The following is a 17,006-nucleotide window of genomic DNA, read 5'->3' as shown; positions in this document are numbered from 1 at the left end:
AACTAATTCTGGCAATCCATTCCACTCGTTTACCACTCTTCATTCAAAAGCTCCAGTCTGCACACCCTTACTAACCACACTCTTACACACAACTTCCACAGATGTCCCCAAGTTCTCTTTCTGTTTGTCATGTATTGAAAAATTTCCTTTGCATCAATTTTATAAAACCTCTTTAATATCCTATAAGCTTCTATCATGTCTATTCTTTTCTTCCTTTCAACTAAACTTTGTAACCCATGAACTTCAATCTATCCTCATAAGGAGCATTCCACAGACCTGATTCTCAATAAACCCAGATGACCAAACCTGTGCAAAGTAGTCACAATGTGGCTGAATTGTAGCTGTATAAAGAGGGATAATAACTTCCTTATCTTTACTTGTTAACATGTTTTTCAAGATCTAAGTAACTTTGAGACATTTTATCAATTTTGCAATATGTCCTGTGAACTTCAACTCTCTGTCCACCATTATCTCCAAGTTCCTAGTCTCATCAATTTCCTGCAATCTAGTACCATCAATGTGATATGCAGAATGTAACCTTTTCAACCTGAAGTGCATAACTTATATTTTGCACATTGAATTGACAGTTATTATCATTTTCCCACAATGTCAATTTAGTTGCATAATCCTTGTATATGCATCACCTTTATCAACTATTGCTCTCCCCATTTTTGCATCATTAGCAAACAACTGAATATTCCTTCTTAAATCTTTCCCTATATAATTGATATACAAATTAGGGTAGGTAGTGGCCCTAGTACACATCCCTTAGGTATTTCACTAGTCACCATCATTCTCCTAGATTCCACTTCACCATATACTACTCTCTGATGTCTGTCTGTCTGTCAACCACTCCTTTATTTATGCTGCAAGCCGCATATCCATTCCCGTTTGCATCAACTTTTGCAATAGTTTTTCCAGTGGTATTCTGTCAAATGCCTTTGCAAAGTTTAGCAGTATCATGATGTAGCTGTTTTCTTTATCCAGTGCTGCTGTCATTTTATTGTAAAATGTGAATAAATTACTAAGACAACTACCCTTTACAAAGCCATGCTGCCCCTTATAGAGAATCATATCCCTATTCACCCACTGTTGGATTTTACCTTTAACAAACTTTTCCAATAATTTATAGACCTCTCCTGATATATTAATTGATCTGTAGTTTGCTTCTTCTGTCTTGGAGCCAATTTTATGTAATGGAACTATCATATACTCTTTCCCACATTCTTGGAATCTTGTCAGAACTAAGACTTAGAATGATTTCATCAGAGACAATTCCAATTCTCTTACACATTCACTGGATGGGCTGATGTGCTATCCAGTCCCACTGTTATATTCACATTGGTATTTTTCACTATGCTGAAGCTTCTGTTCATTTTCATGTTGAGCCCATACACAAGAGGTTGGCTGATCAACCTTTAGTACATTAGTACTATATATCGGTAGTGGGTTGGGTAAGGAGGAACTTGTTTACATATGATTTAAAAAGACTGTATATTCTTTGAGAAACACATCAGGTGGAAGACTGTTCCACAATACAGCAGTAGCAGGGATGAAGAAAGAGGAAATGAAACTTGTTCTGTGGGTTTCAAGGTGTACTGTGAAGGGATGTTGAGCAGCAGCTGCACATGTTCCAATGAGCTTAGTACTAAGTGGGGGAATTATTGATGCTAATCATCTACTTCAATTTTGACATGTATCTCTATCACATCAGCAAACTGCAAAATCTCCACCTGGATGATAGGCATTTGCAGAATGATTACCCAGAAACTCAACAATTTCTTTTGCCTCTGTCGCCTTCTTACCATCATCATTGATTAAAATCATCCTACCATAGTCATTTTTCCTCTTAACTACTACATAATGAAAAAACTTTTTCAATTTACTTTTGGCCTACTTATCTAATTGTCTCTCATAATCTGATTTAGGCTTTCTTACCATATTAGTCACCATTCATGCTTACACTCTATACTGCTAATCAGCATGCTGATTGCAACTCTTACTTTATGCCTCTATACTTATTCACTTCATCCCCGCTTGGTTTCTCTTCCTAACCTGAGGTAATCAGTCCAATATTGCTTCTCTCAAACAATTATTGACTGCTTTCCGTGCACTACTAACATTCTTTCCTTGTAGCTTCTCAAGCCATCACACTGCTGCAAGATGCCTGCTAAGTGTGTCATGATTACCAGCTTTATAGTTCAACATAAACCCTTTTTTGACAGAGAATCCTGCATGATTAGTAACTTGCCAGAACAAGACTGCATGGTCACTCTTCCCAATTGGAGGCAAAGTGTCTACCTTGGTTATGGATATATCCCTTGATGCTGTTAGAATGTGGAAGTAGTGAATGGCTGAAATATGAATGAATGAGAGCATAAAAGAAGTGGCTAAAAGTCACAAGGAGTGAAAGATCATGCTTACATGGTGTCCATCACAGGATAAAATGAGAACTAGAGCAACAGAAGAAACAGTTAGCGTGTGGCAGTACAGCAAACAGGAGAATGAAAGATAAAGGGAATGGGGAAAGTATGAAAGTGTGAGAAATATCAGATATTAAGAAGGTTGCATTTGTTGTTGAAAAGCTGGAAATTGTAATCCTTCAAGAAAGTTGCATGGGAAAAGCTGTTCCAAAGAATGGAGGTAGATGGCATGAAAGAAGAGGATGAGAAGTTGGTTCAATAAATTGAAAGCTGAAACTGTTGGAATGTTAACAGATCCTTTATGTTAAAGCTCTTGTTTTTTATGGTAAACCAATTGGAATGAGTCATTGTGAGAAGGTCTTTGACTCCATCCAATCACTTTACCATAGATGAGGGCTATCTACTCAAATGATCCATTATTATTTGAGGAGACCTCCACATAGCCTTTCAAGGAATGCGGAGACCAACCAGGGCTTCTGACTTAATGTCCAATCCTCACCTTCTCGTGGTGCACCCTGTTGGGTATCCACCTGGATACTAAACGAACGAGGATGAGCTGGCAATTTGGGATTTAGCTGACCAAATTGTATTCCTATTGGTTAAACCAAAATACAAAATGATGGTACAACATGACAAAATTTCATGCCGGCTGGGGCATCGCAAGGTCAAACAAGGCCCCCGTTGTTTTCACCAGTGAATCAAGGCGAACAGCGAAAAGTCAGCTACTGGAACAAATCTGAAAACACACCCCAATTCAACATCACCAGAGTTAAAGATCGGTACTATCAACATAAGAAGCCTGAATGGCAAAGAAATGGAGCTAGCGGAGGAATTAGATAAGTACCAGATCGACATAATAGGGGTGACTGAAACAAAAAAGACCAAAACTGGTGAGATCTTTCTGAGCAATAAATACAAAATGTTATATTCAGGCAATGACAATCAAGGCAGAGAAGGAGTAGCCATAGTATTCAACACAAAATATGAGGCTCATCTTCTTGAATGGCAGGCAGTGTCAAGTAGAGTGATTTGGGCAAATATCAGAATGGGGAACTGGACAATGAGACTTATTTGTGCCTATACTCCCACAGAAGGTTCTACTAAGGTAGAAGTGGGGGAATTTTTTGAGGCTCTAGAGAAAGCTACTGACACAATGAAAAAGGAAAAGTTGGAAAAAAAGGAAAAGAGAGAAGCTTTTCAATACGCTAAGTTATATGGTGTCAATGGGGCATTATATCAAGCAATACTTAGTCTTTATTTGAGTTGTAAGTCAGCAGTTAGAATTGAAGGAAGTACAGGAAGATGTTTTAATGTTAAATCTTTTGTGAGACAAGGATGTACATTATCCCCGTACATTATCCCCTATATTATTCATTATCTATATGGATCACATTATGAAGGAAAGTGGTATTAAACATATCATAATTGGAGATGTTAATGTCAGCTCTTTGCTGTATGCGGACGATGTTATACTTCTAAATAAATTCGCTAGAAGTCTGCAAGATTCTCTGACTAAATTGAATAACTGTTCTAATAGATATGGTATGAAGGTCAGCAATAAAAAGACAAAGACAATGAAAATAGGCAGAATCATTGAAAATGTCAACTGTTATGAATGGAGAACCTGTGGAACAAGTAAAACATTTCAGCTATTTAGGCACGATTTTTAGTGAAGATGGTAAATTAAATATGGAAATAGACAACAGAATCAACAAAGCTGGTATGGTAGGAAGTCAGTTGAATAAATTCATATGGAATAAGAGAGAAATTAGTTGGAACACTAAATTAGCTGTATACAAGACAGTGTTCAAACCAGTTTGAACACTGTCTTGACCAAAGACTAGAGAACGCAGATATGGGAGTCCTGAGAAAGATTAGAGGCATGAATAGATGGCATCAATGGCAATATCATATTAAAAACGAGGATATTAGGAAAGAACTTGACATTGTCAGCATCCAGGAATGTGTTAGCAGAGCTAATCTCAGGTAGTATGGTCACTTAAACAGAATGGGTGAGGAAAGATTAGCAAAACAAGTGTTCTCTGCCAAGTTGGCAGGAAAACGACCCAGAGGAAGACCAAGATATAGATGGATTGATATGGTACAAAGTGCCTTAGACGATAGAAATATAAGATCTGGTAATGGCTGATTTGGAGGAAAATTGTGGATAGAAAGTTAGTAATGATGTAAATTTTTCAAATAGTACTATCATATCCTGTACACCCCTTGAGGGTACATGGCAGGAATTTGATGATGATGATGACGAAGTTGAGCAGAAGGAACCGTGTTTTTGGATGAAAAATAATACCATATTTATGAGCATGATGCATTTGTGCCAAGAAAGTCTAGATGTAATAGTCAATCAAAGAAGAGGAAACTGATCATGTTTGGCAGTTGGAATATTCTCAAATGTAAGAGAGAGAGAGAGAGAGTGATGCATGTTCTTTCTTCTGAGAAACACAATGAGGACAGGATTGTGTTTTGGTATGTTGGAATTCACTGCATTATCTTTGCTCTACTTGATAACGGCAAAGAGACCGGTGTTTAAGATCTTGAAGCTTGAACTGTCTCAGCACTATGAGAATTTGTGAATGAAGAAGAGGATCGGAGTGTACTGTCATCAGCAAAAATGAATGTTATTTGATGTTAAAGAATTTTGTTCATGTAAAGGAATAGTGTAAGTGAAAGCACTGAGTTCCTGAGTACATCTGCATTCATGAGAAAATGATGACAGAAAACCATCCACTATAACAGATAATGAATGACACTAGAGAGGAAGCTGGCAATTGTCTCACAAAGGGCAAAGGGGAAATCGTAAGATAATAGCCTCAAGCTGCTTCCTAAATTTTCCTAATCAGCTACCCTGTATTTTTATATATACGACTTTTTAACTGATACTCAAGTATGGAGGTATAAAAGTCTTACAGTGGCTGCACTGCATAGTTCAGAAGCCTGGACAGAGGGATGAATTCTAGATGATTGGAGTAGAGCTCTTGTAGTACCCATATATAAAAAGGGAAATAAAACTGAATGTGAGAATTACAAAGGTATTCCTTTACAGTGGTCCTTGTAAAATTTATGCAAGTATACTTGCATAACAGTTGAGAAGGATAGTGGAAGAGCAAGATTTGGTGAAGAACAAGCTAGATTCAGGACAAATAGAGGCTGTCAGGATCAGATCTTCACTTTACGATAAATAGTTGAGAAATCATGGGAATATAACAAATTTCTAAATTTAAGTTTTGTCGATCTAGAAAAGGCATATGACAAGGTGCCAAGAGAGAAGCCATTCAATACGCTACAGTTATATGGTGTCAATGGGGCATTATATCAAGCAATACTTAATCTTTATTTGAGTTGTAAATCAGCAGTTAAAATTGAAGGAAGTACAGGAAGATGGTTTGGCATTAAATCTGGTGTCAGACAAGGATGTACATTATCACCTCTGTTATTCATTATCTATATGGATTACATTATGAAGGAAAGTGGTATTAAACCTGATATCAAAATTGGAGATGTTAATGTCAGCTCTTTGCTTCATGCACATGATGTTATACTTCTAAATAATCTGCTACAAGTCATCTGCAAGATTCCCTGACTAAATTGAATAACTGTTGTAATAGATATGGTATGGTATGAAGGTCAGCAATAACAAGACAAAGACAATGAAAATAGGCAGAAGCATTGAAAATATCAACTGTTGGGAATGGAGAACCTACAGAACAAGTAAAACATTTCAGCTAGATATGATTTTTAGTGAAGATGGTAAATTAAATATGGGAATAGACAACAGAATCAACAAAGCTGGTATGGTAGGTAGTGGTCAACTGAATGAATTTATATGGAATAAGAAAGAAATTAGTCAAAACACTAAATTAGCTGTATACAAGACAATGTTCAAACAATCTTAACTTATGGATCTGAGAGCTGGGTTAGAAATAAAACACTTGACCAAAGACTAGAGATCACAGATATGAGAGTCCTGAGAGAGATTAGAGGCATTATCATAGGATATTAGGAAAGAACTTGACATTATTAGCATCCAGGAATGTGTTAGCAGAGCCACTCTCAGGTGGTATGGTCACTTAAACAGATTGGGAAGGAAACATTAGCAAAACAAGTGTTTTCTGCCAGGTTGGCAGGAAAAAAGACCCAGAGGAAGACTAAGATATAGGTGGATTTGTAAAAATAATCATAATTAAAATTCTGAATATTTTTACGAATTGTTTATGTTAAAATGTTTATTAGTTTTGTCTTCATAACATGCATTGTCGGCACTTGCAATGTGCCTGTTATGGAAATTGTTTTGTCAAAAGTGATATGTAAAGAAGTCAAAAAATTGATGTACTTACCAGATTTGATATTTGTATTACTTAAAAGAATTTTATTGTAATTTAAAATTATCAGAGGTTGTGTTTTATGGACATTCTCTTGTTGCTAATGGAGACATCATGTCAGCCATTATTTATACGTAACTTCTTGCTTACCAGTTTCATGGAGTTCGCATGCTCACCGAGAAGTTTGATGAGTGATTGACAGCTGACAAGAAAGCGTTCGGTATCTGAGTAATAGCTGTAAACAAGAGAGCGTTCGGGAAGAATTTAGAACACAAGCCGGCAGATATTTAGATTCTGAGGAACTTGAGTTTTTTTTTATGTGACAGTCGGAAGAAACTTAATAGTATATTCCGAAAAAGGAATCGTGGAACTATTAAGTTTTAATGTGGAATAAGTATGTGGATAAATAAAAGAAAATATTGCTATATGTGTTTTAATCGGAATATTGGAGGAAATGCTAATTGAAAGATTTATAGTAGATTCCGAAAAGGGAATTGTAGAACTACAATTTTTTTTAATTGGAAGAGTTAAGACTCTCAGTAAGCATTTAGTGAATAAAAGAAGAATTTGCTATTTACGTTCTAAAGGAATGTTCGAGAAAACTCTGATTAGGAAGTTTCATCTGTATTAAGGATGCCGGGTCTGACTATTATTTCTACTGAAGAAAAGAGACAGAATTAAGTTAGGAAGATTTTATGTGCTATATGAGTGATGAAAAAGGATCCTGTGAAAAATGAAGAATAGAGTCATATATCTTCTGAAAAGGGCCTTGACAGAGAAAGAAACTGGCTATGAACATTTTGTGATTGTACAAACAAAGTGTTTAGTCTAGTCTTAAGTGTACGTTTATTTTAAAAAGGCCTTGGATCCAATTAATGTGTAATTAGTTATGTAATATTTGTTTGAAGTGTGTATATATATATATATATATATATATATTGTTTTTGTTATATTAAATGTGTTTATTTTGTATTTTGGTCTTGAGTCACTGATTATTTGGATTCTGAAAGAAAGAGTTAAGGTCATTGCACCAATTGGAGTGAACCTTTGTGCATATAATAATATATAGGTACACTCGGAATAAAAAAAATAATTGTTAGAAACAGAGATTATCTCTATGGTAGGATTAATATTAAGATAATATCTATGAATATCCTCTATATAAAAATCCACTAATTATTAACAGATTGATATGAAAAAAAGTGTCTTAAAAGATAGAAATATAATATCTGATAATGTTGGAGTCTTGACTGGGAAGAGATTGATTTGGAAGAAAATTGTCGATAGGAAGTTAGTAATGATGTAAATTTTTCATGTAGTACTATCATATCCTGTACGCCCTTTGAGGGTACATGTCAGGAATTTGATGATGATGAACTGATGCAAATTCCACATTTGGCAAACTCCCAAGTCAAGACTGCATTGTCACTCTCCCTACTTGGAGGCAGTGTGGTTACCTTGTTATGGATGGATCGTGGTATCACTAGATTCAGCACTCATAAACTCTGAGTCCCATCCATCAAATCTGTTTCAAATAATTATTTCTTAGTAGATTAGTATATTCCCTTTCTTTCCCACTATGATCCTATCACCTTTTAGTCTTTGTCCCATAGTTGAAGTTTCCCATAATAATTACTTCACTTGTACTCATCATGCCAGTTTGCCAATGTATGTTTTCCATATCATCCCTTGCACCCACTCACCAGGCAGCCTATAGCAGCAAACAATCACACATTTTATCCTACTTGCATCTATTCTCACATCAGATTGTCTCTAGTGACAGCTCCTCTCTCTTGCAGATCCCTGTGTTCTCAATGATCTCCTACTCTTTTTGGGTACAACTCATATACTATCATTGGCAGTACCCATTTGCAAGTGACCAATTATAAAATTGCCTGGCAGCTGGACTTTTCAGATTATTTTTGATTTTAATTGGATAGACAAATCTGAAAAAACACCCCAACTCAACAATACCAGAGTTAAAGATCGGTACTATTAACATAAGAAGCCTGAATGGCAAAGAAATGGAGCTAGCTGAGGAATTAGATAAGTACCAGATTGACATAAGAGGGGTGACTGAAACAAAAAAGATAAAAACTGGTGAGATCTTTCTGAGCAATAAATACAAAATGTTATATTCAGGCAATGACAATCAAGGAAGAGAAGGAGTAGCCATAGTATTCAACACAAAATACGAGGCTAATCTTCTTGAATGGCAGGCAGTGTCAAGCAGAGTGATGTGGGCAAATATCAGAATGGGGAACTGGACAATGAGACTTATTTGTGCTTATGGTCCCACAGAAGTTTCTGCTAAGGTAGAAGTGGAGGAATTTTTTGAGGATTTAGAGAAAGCAGCTGACACAATGAAAAAGGAAAAGTTGGTTCTTGTTGGGATCTAAATAGCAGAGTAGGAAATGATTGTCAGACATAAAAAATATATTGGGGAAATTTGAAGAAAAGAGCAAAGCTAATAATTATAATGGCAAATACCTGTTGAATTTCTGCTCAGGACATGGACTGGTTATTACTAACACCATGTTCCAACATAAAAATGTGATGTGCACAAATCACATGGAGAGAAGAGGCTAGAAATAAGAAAAGTCTCATTGACTATGTTATTGTTGATAGTGATGTTTTCTCCCTTGTGCAGGACACCAGAGTGTACAGAGAATTTGAAATTGGAAGTGATCACTATTTAGTGTTGAGCAGGATTGAATTGAATTTCATATTGAAAAGAATAACATGTAAGAAAGTTTTAAAGCGAATGAAAGCTGAGCAGCTCTCAGATGGGAACTGTAGACTAAAATACACAAAGATTATTGAAGAAAAACTGAAAGAGTTTGAGAACAGGAACCAAACCTTGGAGATTCAGTGGCAAGCCTTGAAGACAACCTTGATTGATTCAGCCAGAGAGGCATGTGGGTAGGTTGTCTGCAAGGATAGAAAAATCAGAACTGCATGGTGGACACAGGAAGTTAAAGAGACAGTGAAGGAAAAGAAGAAAGCATATCAAAAGTTCCTGGCAAATAAGTCAGCTTGTGTTCTAAGAGAATACAGAGACAAATGTAAGAAAGCTAAACACTGTGTAAAACTAGCTAAACAAAAGTCATGGGAGGACTTTGGCAAGAACATAGAAAATAAATATCAAGAAGGTGGCAAAATATTCTGGAGATTGTTGAAGAATCTCAGAAATTGAGAAAAGAGTGCTGTAAAAGGAGTTAGAGATAATAAGGGTGACATGAAAACGGGAGAAAAAAGATATCCCTGAAGTATGGAGTAGTTACTTTGAAAAATTGCTAAATGAAACAAGCAGTGATAGCACAGTGGTAAAAAACACTCAACAGGCATACAGTCAGGAATACGTATCCATACTTGAAGTAGAAAAAGCCAGCAAAGGCTTGAAATGTGGAAAGGCAGCAGGAGTAGATGATATTTGATCAGAAATGCTTTAGTATGGTGGTATAAAAGTCTTGCAGTTGCTGCACTGCATAGTTCAGAAGGCCTGGACAGAGGGACGAATTCCCGATGATTGGAGGAGCTCTCATAGTACCCATATATAAAAAGGGAAATAAAGCTGAATGTGAGAATTACAGAGGTATTTCCCTACTGAGTTTTCCTGGTAAGATATATGCAAGTATACTTGGGAAACTGTTGAGAAAAATTGTGGAAGAAAAGCTTGAAGAACAAGGTGGTATGGTCATTTAAACAGAATGGGTGAGGAAAGATTAGCAAAACAAGTGTTCTCAGCCAGGTTGGCAGGAAAACGACCCAGAGGAAGACCAGGATATAGGTGGATTGATACAGTACAAAGTGCCTTAGACGAATATTGGAGTCTTGACAAGTAACAGACTGATCTGAAGAAAATTGTAGATAGGAAGTTGGTAATGATGTAAATTTTTAATGTAGTACTATCATATCCTGTACACCCCTTGAGGATACATGGCAGGAATTTGATGATGATTAATGTTTAGATACAATGCACGTATTTAATTTGTTATTTAGATTTCAGGTCAGAGTGGAAGAGGACAGAGAGGTGTACAGAGAGAGAGAAAGCAAGAAGCTAAGAGAGTTGTGGCACAGGCGAAGGCCATGGCATATCAAGATCTGTATGATCAATTAGAAACAAAGAAAGGACAGAGAAAAATTTACCAAATAGCAAAATGTAGAAATAAAGCAGCAAAGGACATCTTACATGTGAGGCAGATCAAAGACGCTGAAGGAAGATTATTATGGAGGGATGTGGACATAAGAAACAGATGGAAAATATACTTTGAGGTACTTTTGAATGAGGAAAATGCAAGGACTCACAGAGAAGAGGGGCAGCCTTCTGAGAGGATGGTGCAGAACATCAGTAGAGTCGAAGTGACGGAGGCCATGAAGAGGATGAGGAATGGAAAATCGGTGGGCCCCGACAGAATTCCAGTGGAGGCATGGAAGGCACTGGGGGAGGAAGAGGGAATTGACCTGCTGTGGGACCTGTTCATGAAAGTTTGCCAACAGGAAAATATACGTGAGGAATGGAGGGAGAGTACTTTTGCCCCAATCTACAAGGGTAAAGGGGGATGCACAAGACTGTAAAAATTACAGAGGAATAAAGTTGATGTCCCACACAATGGAAATCCTAGAAAGGGTTCTTGATGGTAGATTGAGGAAGGAGGTGGAGATTGCAAAGGAACAATTTGGCTTCATGCCTGGTAGATCAACAACAGATGCTATCTTTGGATTACGGCAGATGATGAAAAAGTTTTGAGAGAAACAAAGGGAGCTACATTCATTTAAGTTAATGTAACATTTTGAAATTTAAAAGTTACTTCTGAATTTTTGTAATTTCATACTCCTCTTTTTTTCTTTCTTATGTATCTCTTATCATTGTTTGCATTTCTATATCCTATATCCAGTTCACCTTAGAAAAAAACAAAAAAAACTTAAAATATAAATATAAATAATCTATACACTGCTTTCAAACCTTATTTGAAGCTGGGTTCCCAATTTGCTTCTCCTTATTTGCTCCTTTAGCTGACCATGCTTTGACCTGCACAGAATCAAAAGGAAAAAACTTCTGTGGTTCACTACACTAAATACAAACTTTAAAGACTTTTTTAGAATTAGCAACAGATTTAAAAACAAAAAATAACCTAATCTAAATAAATATGGTTGTGTTAAATTCCCAGGATTTTAGAAAAATTAATTCTTAGAAAGGCTAGCCACCAGCACCCTCATAAGACTAAGTATTCCTTCCACTTATTTCATGTGTTATTGCTTTTTATATTGGATCCTAAAAGAAGTCTCTGTGACAGAGATGACATATGGAAAATATTAAACCCATGTTTAATTATTTCTCTGTGCTGTATTCCATTAAACCTAATTATGAGCTTATAATTAGACACCTCAAGCCTTAATATCCAAAGGTATTGGACTTCCAGAAAGGATGTTGGGAGGGGTATTACTGATGATAACAGATGAATTTGCAGCTAAAAACACTAGGAGTTCAGCAGAAGGTCAGAGAAGAGAAAAGCAGTACATTTGAAATTATCTTGTGGGAGACAGAGGTCAACAGAATAAAATATATAATCAGTTAGTTGCTACTATAGGTGTGGGGGAAGAGCATATTTGCCAATGGATATACTGGAAGGAGGAAACATTATGAGCAGAAGGAAATGAAATTTATAACTGCTAAAAAATAATTACCTGGGGCCACATATGGAAAGTACCAGGGAATATGGATTTAGTAACTGCATCAGAGAAACTTATATAACTAAGATGGCCAAAATGCTACCAGTCAGGGAATGATCAAGCAGTTTTGACTTAGAAGGTGGCTAAACGTTTGAAATTTTCAGAAGGATTATATGGAATTACAGATCTAGTAATTATAACAAACTTGGAGATGGTTTGGAATAGTGCCCTGGCATAAGAAATTGCATTGGGAAGGATGTCTTAGATCTTCTTCCCAGCAGCAGTAGTATTGTGGCTGACCAATTTCCTTTGGTCAGCCAATTCTCGTGGAAAGGCTTAGACGTTGATTATACATGCTTACTAAATAGCTTAAGGAAATCACAATGTACAATAGAATATACATTAAAATAAATTTTGATATACTTCCAATATTTTGGCAATGTGACGTTGCCATTTTCACAGGAACTTAGAAACAAGACACGTGCGTGCAAGCACAATACACAGTAAATGAGGACGCTATTCTTTCTCCTAAAAGTCCTGATGGTGCCCCCTAGCAGGCAGTGTAGGTATTCTTGGCCGTTTGGGCTGAAGGTCTTCTGATGTAGGTTTCCCAAATTTGGGGCAGTCTCATGCAACCAAATTTGCTGAGGTTTGGATTGTTTCTTAGTGCTGAGGCTGATTCCATGATTAGCCTTTCGTATTTGAATTTACTACAGTGTATTATTATGACTTTCTTCCACCGTATTCTATGGCGGGTATCCAGAGCATGGTCTACAAGACCAGAGCAGCCATATTGGTGAAACCAGATGTAGTCCTTGTGTTCTGAAATTCTGATGTGTGGAGGTGTGTTGCCAGTATAGTGTGTGAGAGCTTTGGCTAAATGTTTAGCTAGTTTGTATGTGGGGGGAATTGATGCCATCCATTATGGGATGTAATGGCACATTTTCTTTATGTATTTTTGGGAGTCCACATATACGGAGGGGAGGGGGGAGATGGAGTTAAACGGTTTTAATTTGTTAGTGACTTCTACAAGCCAAGAAGTTGCCGAAATATTGGAAGTGTATTAAAATTTATTTTAATGTATATTCTATTGTATGTTGTAATTTCTTAAAGCTATTTGGTCAGCCAAGCAGACCAAAGGAAATCCCAAAGTTATTTGGCTATCTGACAAGTAAAAGGAAGAATGAATATGGTAGGATAACTTTGAATGCCAACAGTATGTAGGTGACAGAAGCATACTAAATAGTTGAATTACTGAGTAATCACTTTTCAAGGGTGTATCATCCAGGTGAAGATATTGAATTAACAGATGAACAGGGACTGATGTGGATATAGAACTAGATGAACTAGAGGTATTTTTTAGGATATTACAAAATCTTGATGTGAATACTGCTATGGGATTAGATATGATATCGGCTTATATGTTACAAAAATGTGCTAAGGAATTTGCATTACCTCTAACTAGGCTGTTTAATTTAAGTTTCAGCTCTGGTAGTGTCCCAAGAAAGCAGAAGAAGAAGGGAGAAATATTTCCATTGCATAAAGGGAACTCTGAAACAAATATAGCCAATTATATACTTATTAACATCTCAAGAATGCTGGTTAAGATATTGGAGAAGCTGGTTAAGGCCACAATTCAGGAATGTGTAGATAGGAATATAATACTTTATGGGGAGGCAGCATGGTTTTGTGAAAGATGGATCATGTCTCAGTCAGAAGTGACAGGTGAGTTAGATAAAGGGAAATGGCAGGACACCATGGAAATCTGTTACATAAATGGGAACAAATGTGCATGGATAATGAAGCTTATAATATGGCTGATGGATAGATATCAGACAGTAGTGTATGGAAAAGTAGAATTCAGGAGAAGACATACTAGCAGTGTGCCACAGGGTTCTGGTTCAGACAACTGCAATTTAATTTATATATTAATATTATAGGAAATGGTCTGAGGGGATTGAACGATTAGCAGAAAAGAGGGAATATGATAGTAACATATTAGTTACTTAAAGATTTTTGTAGGATTGATACAGAAGAAATATTTCAGTATCTAGAGTCATTCTTGCAAATTGAGTAAGAATGTAGTTAGTTAAAAAGCATAGATATAGATTATTTTGCTTGGAGAATGGTGAATTGAATGGAATAGGTTTGCCAGATTCAGTTGTGAGTGCTTTGTCTCTGAATTCAAAGCAGAGGGCATGTATTGTTCTTTTCTTTGAATGATCTTGATGAAATGTTTAGACCCTCAATGAGTTTAACAGCACTAGGATTTGAGGACGCTGGTGATAGGGAGTCCACTGTAGTTAATGGAAGAGCAGCAGTTAACATGAATAATTTAAATAGAATGTCATTATGGACGAAGGAGAATGGTTGTCAATTTAGTGTGAAAAAGTGTAAAGTTACCTATTTTTTGGGATGAAAAGATTACCAATTGTGTATCACACTGGAACTAGACTGCACGAAATTAATGAGGCAAGGATTTGAGGATGCTGGTGACAGGGAGTTGAATTTCAGAAGGCATATTGCAAAAGTTGCTAAAATAGCTGATTCTGATTCTAAAATAGTTGGATTCTGATTATGTAGAGATTAGAGTAATTATTATTTGCTTCAGAATCCAACATGATCTTCCATCACAAAGGCTAGACTTGTAAATATTATTTAATGTAAACAACTTATTTTACATTTTAATATTCATATAACTACTTTAATTTTGTCTAATATCTAATTATATAATCAAAGATATATGTATTAATAGTGATAAGACTGTATTAAATATTATTAAGCTATTTTAATTATTACTATGTTAATATTATAAGAACTTGTATTTGATAATTTCACTGCGCATTATTTGAAATGTAAATATTCCTTATTTATTCCTATTTGTAGAAGTTTAGCGTTATGCAATAGCTCAATTTTATTATATTTTGTTTTGTTGTCATGGAGATGCAGGTAAGTAAGCGAGCATGAGAATTGGAACACAACGTGAGGAGAAGGTTTATTGAAACGAGTTTTAGGTCACGAGAACAATTTAGGTGGGAAAAACATATATATAAGCGACGAATGCTGGAATTATTAAAGAATTAGGAGATTAGAGCATTAGAGATTTATTAGAGAGAGAAGGATTGGCATTAGGTTGGAATCGGGCATTCGGCAATCACAGTGCGATAATAGCGAGTCGGCAAGTCACTCAAGCAACTAAATAAAGTCTACAAGTTGAGAAGCAGTTAGCTAATAAGTTTCTGAATAACAAATAAAGCAACAGAAGATAGCTGAGTGACTACTGAATGACTAGCGATATTTTAGTTGAGATTTATTTTTAGGGCCACCTTTCAAGGACACACTGAAACGTGAAGCATAGTAAGAAGTAACTAGAGAATAAATAGAGGCAACAGGGTTGTGTTTAATGATAGCGGTGTTTAGAATTATAGTGCCTAAAGAAGTATTTGAATGCCGGAGGAATGAACATCTGTACATATAAAACCCCAAGTTAAAGAATTATTGTGTATTGCCCTAATTCAAGAGTAATCAGTAGTGCTTCATTCAAGAACATCTGATTATATGTATTGTGCCCATAAATTAATTCAGTTAATGCTAGAAGATTTATTTTAATGAGTGGTGTTTATTGTTAAAAGTGTTTACAGTTATAAAAAGTGTTTGTGTGTATGTTGATGAAGGAAGAAGATTAACGGTAAGATTATTCCAACTTTAATATTTCTGTTCAGAGAAGTGTGTGAGTTTCATCTTAGAATTCCCTGATGTTAACAGTAACTATCACGGAGAATTAAAAGAAGCGTAAAATTAAAAGTGTCTGTTTATGAAGAGGTATTACTGCAATTTTTATTGTATTTGGAACTTAAGGAACTATGAAAAGACTGTGATATAGAGATAACAGATTTATCTTGTCAGAGTTTGATTGTACTTATCGGAGAAGCTGAAGTGATTGTGATATCTTAATTACTGATTTGAAGTTAAGTGTAAAATTTATGATTTTAAAATTAAATGTTTGTTTTTGTTAATGAAAAGTTGTATTTTGCCTGAATCTCTTTTACTGCACCATTCATAAAATATTCGAACCAAGGCGGGAAAATTAAGTAAGTTAAATATACTCGGCCAGTATATATAATAACATCATATAAAAGAGGATAGTTGTGAGTTGGTTTATCTTCAATTCTTGAACTAATCCAGATATAGAGTGGCGAGTCTATAAATATAAATTTTCTCTATATTGAATTAGAAATCAACTAGCAACTTATAATTTTGTTTAAGAACATCATGGTGACTAACATGTCGGATCCAAAGTATAAATTAAGAAGTAGGATCCAACAGCATGTATTGTTCTTTTCTTTGAATGATCTTGATGAAATGTTTAGACCCTCAATGAGTTTAACAGCACTAGGATTTGAGGATGCTGGTGATAGGGAGTCCACTGTAGTTAATGGAAGAGCAGTAGTTAACATGAATAATTTAAATAGAAAATGTCATTATGGACGAAGGAGAATGGTTGTCAATTTAGTGTGAAAAAGTGTAAAGTTACCTATTTTTTGGGATGAAAAGATTACCAATTGTGTATCAC

The 17,006-nt window shown here is 35.7% G+C and overlaps 1 protein-coding gene across 4 annotated transcripts in view; it reads left to right on the top strand.

Annotated features, from left to right (window-relative positions):
• The window catches only part of LOC150099794 (DNA polymerase kappa-like), a 201,522-nt gene that overhangs the window by 136,106 nt on the left and 48,410 nt on the right, over window positions 1-17,006 (top strand). The gene's annotated exons all lie outside the window — the stretch shown is intronic.

The sequence above is a fragment of the Typopeltis vanoorti genome, chromosome 14 (genome assembly GCF_054136105.1).
Source record: "Typopeltis vanoorti isolate ZY-2024b chromosome 14, IOZ_Tvanoo_1.0, whole genome shotgun sequence".
Lineage (NCBI taxonomy): Eukaryota > Metazoa > Arthropoda > Arachnida > Uropygi > Thelyphonidae > Typopeltis > Typopeltis vanoorti.
Note: the sequence above shows the minus strand (reverse complement) of the source record. Positions and strands in the feature narration are given on the sequence as shown.